Genomic DNA, 10,120 nt, shown 5'->3' with positions numbered 1-10,120 from the left:
AAAGAATCTATAGTGCTTGACATTTGATTCTTTAATCACTTTCATTTGTAGTCTCACCAATTTAGACCTAGAAGGGAACTTGGAGTTCATTTAGGCACAATTCTGCACCCCAAGGCCCTCACCTTCACCCCCAATTTGCAGATGAAGAAGCTGAGATAGAAAGAAATGAAGGGATTTGCCCAGGGTCAAGGCTTTCGAACCCAGGTCTTCCAATTCCCAAACCTGGTATTCTTTCCATGTTTCTGTAGCTGAGTTCAACAGTAACTGACCAAGTAACCTAGTCTGAAGGCAAGAATCCAAGGTCTAGTACATGGTACTTTTGGAAGTTGCTATATGACTGCATAATTTAACTCAGTGGTTTTTTTTTTCCAGCAAACTAATATTTATAGTTCTTATTACAAATGATAGGATTCCTGGCTTTGTGGTAGCTGTTTGGCTAAGATTGGGTTCTATCTCTGGAATAAGGGCAACTCTTTGGGAGTTCATGTTGATTTCTAAATGTGGGCAGATTTTAGCACTGCAGTTTACAGTGTGATTTGAAGATTTCTAATCTCTCTAGAGGTGTTTAGAAATGTTACTACAAATATTTGCCGAGTTGGCTTTATCACATTGAAAGGTGTCTGTGTAGGAGATAAATAGTAGAAATTGAAACTGAGTTTTGACATTTTTTTCATAATAGGGGGTTTGAGTGGGGGAAGGGAAATAAAGGCACAGACAAATCAGGAGGAAACAGCTGACTAAAATGAAAAAAAAATATTTTTCTAACCTCCCCATCTGCTACATACTGTATTTCTTCTGCAAATACCAAGTTTAATGAAACACACACCACCAAATGCAAAATGCATTGAAGTGGGAATAACAATCACCAACTTCTGACTGGTAATATGTTTACTATAATAAATGAGTTGCCTGAACAGCTGTTCATTTTTTACAATTTCTCACATCATTCCTGTCTTTGTAAGGCTTTAAAAATATCTAAGCTTAGAGAGGCTATTTGGTTTTTAAATCAAGCAGATTAATGATAATCTTGTTAGTATTAGGATGGTAACTTTCATTTAATGGATGAGTCATCCCATGAATCTTGGGAAATCCTAGAGACTTGCTACTATTACCTGAAGCAGCTGATCCCTAGCAGCTTCTGGCAATGGCCTTCATGAGGGCTCTGATATTACTCCCACTCAGGGGATAACTTTGGGCAGTATATCAAAGCAGAGGGAGCATGGAACTCTGAGGAGGTATTTATTATAGACTGCCCATAATTCTGTAGTTGCAGTTTATTTAGAAATGGATTAGGCTGGATAGGGGTAAAGAGAAGGTGCTAGGTGAGATTTCTCTGTGAAAATACAGGAAGGCTGTGGGCTTCAGTTACTTCTGGAAGGCTTTCTTTTGGTTTCCCTGGGTTGTGAATGCTCCCAGACTCTAGAGAATCCTCATAGGCTGGGCTATGTTGTGTAAAAGGTTTGCGTGATGGTGACAGCTTTATCCTTAGCACTACCTCAGCCCTTCCTCATTCTCTTCACCATGCTAACACCATAGGACACAGGACCTTTGCCGGCACAGTTTTAAGAACTCTGACAGCTGCTTTCAGACTCTTCCTACCATTTTACTGAGTGAATGAAAAAGAAACCAATGTGTAACACTGAATTTACAGTCCTCAAAGAAGATATAGTCAAGATTAAACCCTCAGAATGATGAGGCAGAGTTTCCTCTCATAGTGTACCAAATGAGGTTAAAGTTAATTAATGATGAATTCTTATTAACAAACATTCCTTGTTTGTTCTTCATTCTCAATCAGGATCATGACATCAAGAAGATGAAGTCATGACTTGCAAGTGAATTGGATTTAAGTAAGGGAGGTCTGTACAAAGTCACCAGCATCACGCTGTCCTCCAGAGCCATCTGGGACCAGTGGCAAGATATAGATCAGAATGACTGGCTATGGCCCCAGATGGCCTTTACTCTTAATCACTGAATGGGTGTTGCCTCAGTCAAACTGAGACCTGTGAAAGACCTTTGCTTATTAACAAACACCAACATATTGAGAAGCAGTCTAGTGACATGGAAAGGGTGCTAAACTTAGAGCATTGAACTTGAGGTTATGGGTACTGAACTCAAATACTAGCTCCTCTCCTCTTCTCCCTTCTCTTCTTTTCCTCTTTCTGCTTTCCTCTTTCTTCTTTCTGTTTCTTCTCCTCCTCCCTCCTTTCCTCTTTTCCTCTCTCCCCCCCTTTTTCTCTGTCTTCCCTCCCTCTCCCTCTTCTCCCTTTCCCCCATATTCTCACTCAGTTCTAGATCTGTGATTTCAAGCTTCTAACCTTTCTTATAGGTTCATGGAGGAATAAACCTTAGAAATCATCCAATCTAGTCATCTCATTTTATGGGTAAAGAGGCAGCTACATGACTCAGTGGTTAGAGCACTGGGTCTGGCATTAGGAAGACCTGAATTCATATCTAACCTGAGGCATTTAACTAGCTTGTAATTCTGGGCAAATCACATAACCCCTGTTTGCCTCAGTTTCCTCAACTGTAAAATGGGCTAATAATAGCATCTACCCCACAGGGTTGTTGTGAGGGACAAATGAGTTATTTGTTTTAAAAAAAAGTGCTTAACAGTGCATATCACAGAGTAGGCACTATATAAATGCTTTTTCCCTTCCTGTACTCTACATCCAGCATTACTTTTACTTTGCTGTCAGGACCGTGGGCCAACACCACATGATTCTTATCTCAGTATACAGTAAGGACTAAGGGATGGCTACACCCGTTCCGGTTTTAGGAAAGACTTCATCTGTAATGAGGACAATCACTGCCTTTTACCTAAAACTTGGAGGATGCTTGGGCCAGAGATGGAACTATTATCTAGTGAAGCCAGACAGCCCTCCAGGGCAGAGATGTCAAACTCACTGCCTGCTGGTCCCAGGGGGTTTACAACAGTCTGGTCTGGAGTGCAGCTGAGCCAGATTAAAATGTAATTGGGAAATATTTAACAAAATAAATAAAAATATGATAGAACACAGATAATGTTACATTTTAAAACTAAGTCAATAAGCTGCCCATGGGGATCCTTACGTATGTATTAGTGGCTCCCATTTTCTATTTGAGTTTGATATCCCTGGTCCAAGGTCTAGGCCTCTTAAAGGTCCAAAGTTGTGCTGCATGGAAAGCACTGAGAATCTCTATTATTCAATTACTCAACAAGCATTTGTTAAATACCTTCTTAGTGTTTGATCCTGAGCTTCCAGTAAGAGAGAGAGAGAGAGAGACAGTCCTTGCCCTCAAGGAGCTTACATTCTATATTATATTAAGGTATGCTACTTAATAAAAAAAAAAGGTCTTTTTGGAAAACTTGCTACATCATCTATGTTGGTGGCTTTGAACTCAGTTCAGCTCTAGTCTCACCATCTTTTGGTTTTGTTGACTTTGGCTCCATCCTCTACCCATAACTAATTCCTATTGATGACCACCCCCTTCACCTTTCCTGCTTCTTAGAATAGTCTGTCTGTCTGTCTCTTCACTCTTTTCTGTCCCCTTCTTTTATCTCTATATCTCTACCTTTTCCTCTTCTACTTCTCCCAACCTGTCCTGTCCCCAACCCAGATTTGATGGTTTGATATCATTTTACCACTGTTGTAAATGATTTCTTAGTACTATTCTCCCACTGATAGTATTTGTCCACTAAGTAGACTACCTCAACACCTGTGTATTGGCTGAAACCTCCCTGTCCAATCCTGCATATTCATTCCTAACAACTTGTAGATTTGAGTATAATCCTCACTTGGTTTAAAGAGTTCTAGAGATATACTCTTTTTCATCCCAATTCTTATAGGCCCATCCTGGGTACCAGCATGCCAGGAGGCCAAACCACTAGACATCTGATATGCTGAATAAAAACGAATATAATATCCACATATTCAGTCTTTTGGGCCTACTCTGAGAGTCTCAAATTTCTTCCATTATGGGGGGAAGAAGTGTTTTAGAATTGATATGCTATCACAGGAATACTTCAAGGTCTCTAGGGCTTGTAAATCCATCTAGTCCTGGGATTTTTACCTTCGGGAGTTCATAGCTTAGAATCAAAGTTGGAAACCTTCACCCAAATAGTAGACTCCCTGGAAAACAGAATGGAGCCAATAGAATTCAATGATTCCATGAGGAACAAGAAATAGCAGAATAAAGTTAAAAGTTGTATTTCCAGACATGGTCAATATGGGGACTCTTTTAAGTTTTCTATGCAGATTTGTTACAAGGGTTATGTTTTTGTTTGTATTTTTCAATTGGGAAGATGAGGTGATAAAGAAAGATAATAAATGCTTGTTATTTTGAAAAAAAATTTAAATTATCTCTAGGGTTCCTTTGGATTCAAAGCTGCTTTACTGACTGGAACAGATTCTCCCTTTCCTCCATCTAATCTGGTAATCTTAGGAGGTCCTCAAGCTGCCCTGAGATTGCAAGATAAGGATCATCGGTGTTCCCATTGTCAAAATTTAGGGTTCCCTATCCATCCTACAGATTTTCTGGAATATACTGAATGTATTCCTGAGAATTCTAGAGTGATCAAAATATACTTAGTTATTCAAATATAATAGTTCCCCTTTAATTGAGGAGGAAGAAAGGGAAGCTCATAATGTGTTACAAAGTGTGCGGCTACATTTTAAGGGAAATTACAGCCAACGATTTCAGTTCTAATGGTATAATTCAAACAAATAGCACATGGTTATAAAAAATGTGTCCTGGAACAACATTGAGCAACCTACATATATTATTGAGATTGTACAGTTGTTCATTGTCTCTTAATATTTTTGTTATCTTCTATTCCACTGAGGTTTTCCAACAGCTTTTGTCTTATACCTGCATTTGCAACTTACTCTTGAATAATCCACATTATTGAAGTTCAGTTCTTTCCTTCTCAAGGCACTGATCTTACCCACAATAGTGATCTCTTCCATTACATGAGGAATACCACAGGCTTACTGTAGGTGTCCAGCTGAGAAGGGACTTAGCCTTTCTGTTATCATGTTGTTGGATCTTATGGGCATAGTTGGAGTGCTATCTGTATTATGATGTGCCTATGGACTTCTCTGCTGCTTGTTGTTGTACCCTACTTTGACTTCATGTCAAATCAATTCTGTGTATTAAGCAGATGGCTACATTAATGATGCTTGTAGATCAGAAACTGGATTTGATTTTCAGCCTTCAGCTCAGTGATTTGACAGGTATATGTTCAGTTACTTTAATTTTTGGAACCATTCTTATAATACTCTTTGTTAGAAAATTGGATTTTTGCTGACCTTCTAATCTATTAAAATGATAGGCTACTGAGGGATTTATAAGAATGTTCCACATTTAGAAGTTTTGTAAAGGGGTTGAAAGGAGGGGTTGGGGTGGGTCTTCAACGTTTATTCACAAATAAATAAGTTTCTGTCTTTTCTCAAAAAGCAAGGAAGGAAGGAAGGAAGGAAGGAAGGAAGGAAGGAAGGAAGGAAGGAAGGGAAAAAGAAAGAAAGAGAAGGAAAGAAAAAGTAGTTTGGGGCTATAGGGAAAGCCAGAGCTGGGTAGAGAGCATTGTGGCTCAGTGATTGGTAGGACTAAGTCCATTTATCTTGTGAATTGTTTGGCATTTCCTCCAGTCAGGGTCTGAAAAGATCACAAGCCTTTGAAATGAGTCAGTCACTTATAAGGGCTCTGCCTCCCCTGTCAGAAGCATTGCTCCTCAAGCCTTGATTCAGTCTGTGCTAGCTTTACCATAAAGTCTGTCAGCTGATTGGCTTTGATTGTCAGATTAAATCAGACACGGTCTCATGTAATCACCCTTCCATCGAGCCCCTTGTCTTTGAAGTCAGCTCTGTTGAGCTTTTAATGACTTCTGTAAATCCAGAGCCCCAAATGCAAAGGAAGAATAAGAACTTCGCACAAATAGAATTTTTTTTTAAATTTTGCTTCTCTCTCACTCTGTTTTTGACTCTTTCTGTATATCTTTTTCTCTCTGTTTCTCTGTCTCCATCCATCTCTATCTCTCTTTCTCTCTCAGTCTTTCTTGCTGTCTCTGTCTGTCACACACACCTGAATGAGCATAGATGAACACCTAAGATTGTGTGGACTTTTTTAAATGACATGTCAGTCTTCCAGATTATGTTAATGAAATTTCCACATAGATTCATAGATTTGGAGCTGGAAGGGACTCTAGCCATATCTTGCTGAATTCTCTTATTTTATAGTTGAAGAAATGGAGACTCAGAGAGAGTAAGTGATTTGCCTAAAGACGCAAAGGTAGTAAGGGACAGATTCAGGATCTGAACCCAAGGAGCCAGTGTTCTTTCCACTGCATCACCTGCCTCTTTGATGGGTAATTTTTTCAGTTGGTCATTAGCAATTGGTTCAAAAACAATCAATCTATTGCTTTTGTCACATTTTTTCATCTCTAAGGAAAATCTAAAAGATGAAGACTAGGTAAAGATTTTGGGCCTTTCTGTTGATTATGACCAATTAGGTCAAAACATATTGAATGAGACTTCTTTCCCCACCTTGTTCAGTAGTGAGAAAGAAGCTACCGGTATGTTTTAAAGTCTTTCATTCAAGGAATCAGTAATTTGCATTTTACCAATTTAGGACCAAACACAGTGACTAGGGCAGTTAGGTGGCATAGCAGATCAAGCGCTGGGCTTGGAAGCAGGAAGATTCATCTTCCTGAGTTTAAATCTGGCCTCATATACTTCCTAGCTGTGTGACCCAGGGCAAGTCACTTAACACTGTTTGATGCCTCAGTTTCCTTATCTGTAAAATGAGCTGGATAAGGAAATGGCAAACCACTGCAGTATCTTTGCCAAGAAAATCCAAAATGGGATCATGAAGAATCAGACATAACTTAAACAACTAAATGACAAAAATGACTGGAAAGAGAAAAGATGAAATCATCTTTTATGGTTCTGAAATGACAGATAACTCTACATTTGGTAGTTAGAATACATTGGGAATAAATGTTCCTGTGTTAATAACCTCAGGCAGGAGCACGTAGCGTGGATGCACTAGCGTGGTACAAAGTAGGCAAGGAAGGGGAGAGATAGTTAAGTACAATAGTACCTTTTGCTCTGAAACATTCTGGATTTAGGTAGCTAAGCTTTCAATATATTTTATGCTGTCTTAGCCATAGCTACTAATAAACACTCAGAGAAGCAAAGTTCTCACTATTAAAGTCCTTGGTACTACAAAATAGTTCAACCTCAGAAACTGATATGATTTTTATCAGTGGAAATATCATTAAAGAAGAGGCATTAAATCTATTTTGCCACTGTACCTTAAGGACCACAGGACTCTACCATCTGACTTGTGGCTGAAACCTTTTGTATGTGTTGTCTCTCTCTTTAGAATGCAAAAACTCTTTGAGAGCAGAGACGGTCTCACTTTTCTATTTGTATCTTTAGCACTTAGCACATTGCTTTGTATGTAGTAAAAATTTAATAAATCCTTCCTTCCCTCTTCCCTTTTTTTCCTTCATCTTGACCAGACCCAAACCTCTACCCCTCTTCCCTGCCATCTCTAGACCATGACACTGTATCTCCCGATAGGATGTAAGCTCCTTGACGGCAAGAATATGGTAAGAACTCAATACAGATCTGTTCAATTTACTTATCCATCCATCCATCCATCCATCCATCCATCCATCCATCCATCCATCCATCCATCCATCCATCCATCCTTCTATCTATCTATCTATCTATCTATCTATCTATCTATCTATCTATCTATCTATCTATCTATCTATCTGTCTATCATCTGTCTATTCTGGGACACAATACTTGGGAATCCTGTTCCCAATAGGACTAGTAAGTAACCATAATATATGCAAAGGTAGGCTTATCCAGAAACCACAGCTTTGGAGAAAAATCACAGTTTTTTGGAGGGGGGAGGTTACACCCTCCCTCCCCCCCCCCAGCCTAGGACAATAAGTAAGCCAAGATTAGGGACTACAAGGAGCCAATAAAAAGGATGGAGGCTTTAGTGAGAAGGATCAAATATAACAAATGGTTAGTTTCTCTGACATGCCCCATATTTGCCCTCTTGATCCACTCAATACTGACCTCCAGGCCAGAATCTGCATCACAACCTCTGGTTTTCTTCTTTTTCTTAGTCCTTTAGAGCTTGGTGCTAGGGAGAAGCAATTATATTGATTTGGCTGGGTTCTTGCTTTACAGCTAGATCTGATTCAGAGACTATCTCCTTTTCCCAGGATAGAGTTTCTCGTCCTCTACCTGGCTGCCTAAGCACTAGAACATGATAGCCATCCCCTAGAAAGGATACCACAGGGTTTATCAGAAGGCTGCAGATCAGGAAACTAACCAATGCTGTTCCTCAGGAGAAGTAAGGTTCAGCCGTAGGTCAAATCATAGTTGAAAGCTTTCTCAGATACAATGAGTTGATGAGGTTATAGTGCTCTTTGGGAGCCCATGGTTCTCTTCTTTGTATGTAGACTTCCGTAGCCATCTGTAGTGTCTACTTACCCTAAGAAATCTCAAGCACACAGATGTGTCTCACTTTTGTTTATGTGCCCTGGGGAAAGTGACATCAAGTCAAATCAAATCAAGCATTTATTACAATACTTATTATGTGCCACTTACTATGCTAAGTGCTAGGGCACAAAAAACTAAACAGAACAAAAAAAGACAACCCCCCCAGGAGGTCAAGTTCTAATAAGGGAGATGACATGTAAACACACACACACACACATACACACACACACACACATTATATAGATATATAATGTGTGTGTGTGTGTGTATGTGTGTGTGTATAAACATATATACAGAGTAAATTGGAAGTAATATCAGAGGAAAGGCACCAACATTAAGAAGGACAGAGGAAAGTTTCTTAAAGAAGAGTGGATATGAATTAGAACTTGAAGGAAGTTAGGGAATTTAAGGTGAAAGGGTGAGAAGGTAGAGCATTTCAGACACAGGGGACTGTCAACGAAAGGAATAGAGTTAAGAAATGAAGTGTTTTGTGCGAAAAAGTAAGTCAGTGTCATTGGTCATAGAATCTGTGAAGGGAAGCAAGGTGTGAGAGGCCTGGAAAAGTAGGAATGGGCCTGGTTGTGAAGGGTTCAACAAGCCGAATGCAAGATTTTTTATTTAATCTTGGAGGTGGTAGGGAATCACTAGAATTGACTGATTACAAGAGTAACATGATGAGACCAACACTTTAGAAGGAGCCCATTGGCAAGCTAATTGAGGATGTGCTTTAATGGAGACAGAGTCGAGGCAGGGAGAACAACCAAGTTAGTTTATCTAAATTGCAATAATCCAGGCATGAGGTGATTCTGCACCAGGGTAGAAATAGTGTAAAAACAGAGAAGGGAGTATATATGAGAGATTTTGCAAAGGTAAAATCAATAGGACTTAGCAACATGCTGGGTATAGATGAGAGAGTGAGAAGCTGAGGATGATACCTACATCGTGAGTCTTGAGGACTGGGAGGATGGTGGTGCCTTTGGCAGAAATAGGGCTGCTTGGAAGAGGACAGGGTCTTGGGAGAAAGATAACAAGTTATTTTGGATATGTTGAGTCTAAGATGTCTATAACAATACTACTAATAATAATTAGCATTTATATAGAGCTTACTCTGTGCCAGGCACTGTGCTGTTGTTGCTGCGTGTCCTTTGTTTTTGAAGAGGATCAGTGACATCATGGGATCATGTCTTGACTGGCACATGAATTCTTTAAGTGAGACAGAGTTGCAGAGCCTCGCTCTCCGTTCCAGAGTCACTGAAGTCCGGTGGCAAGACAAAAGTCAGGACAACTGTCGACGGGCCCAGGACACAGTGGATGACATTGGCATCTTTGATGTCTGACCAAGCTCTAAGCCCTCCACAGCGCCTGCTCCTAAAAACACAGATATAATGTTGTTTTTGTCAGTTATACTGATCTGAGATATAAGAAGAGATTTCAGAAGAGAGCAGTGGGTTTCAGAATTTGAATCATTACAATCCTATCACAAAATGAGATCGGAGCTTGTAGACCATGACTTAAAATATAGGAATTGTGATTTCTTGGTGAGGGATGGAATCAACAACTGGGGAAAATGTATTTGCCTTGAGCATGGATTAACTGTTTTTGTGTTGCGGAATCCT

The 10,120-nt window shown here is 39.6% G+C and overlaps 1 long non-coding RNA gene across 1 annotated transcript; it reads right to left on the bottom strand.

Moving 5' to 3' along the window:
• Positions 1–7,996: 7,996 nt before the first annotated feature.
• Positions 7,997–9,863, bottom strand: LOC110205469 (uncharacterized). Its single transcript, XR_002323584.2, has 3 exons — positions 9,612–9,863; positions 9,444–9,516; positions 7,997–8,544 (listed from the first exon to the last, which is right to left on the bottom strand). It is a non-coding gene; the product is annotated as an uncharacterized LOC110205469 (long non-coding RNA).
• Between the last annotated feature and the right edge of the window lie 257 nt (positions 9,864–10,120).

This window comes from Phascolarctos cinereus, unplaced genomic scaffold (assembly GCF_003287225.1).
Source record: "Phascolarctos cinereus isolate Bilbo 61053 unplaced genomic scaffold, phaCin_HiC Scaffold_5;HRSCAF=322, whole genome shotgun sequence".
Lineage (NCBI taxonomy): Eukaryota > Metazoa > Chordata > Mammalia > Diprotodontia > Phascolarctidae > Phascolarctos > Phascolarctos cinereus.
Note: the sequence above shows the minus strand (reverse complement) of the source record. Positions and strands in the feature narration are given on the sequence as shown.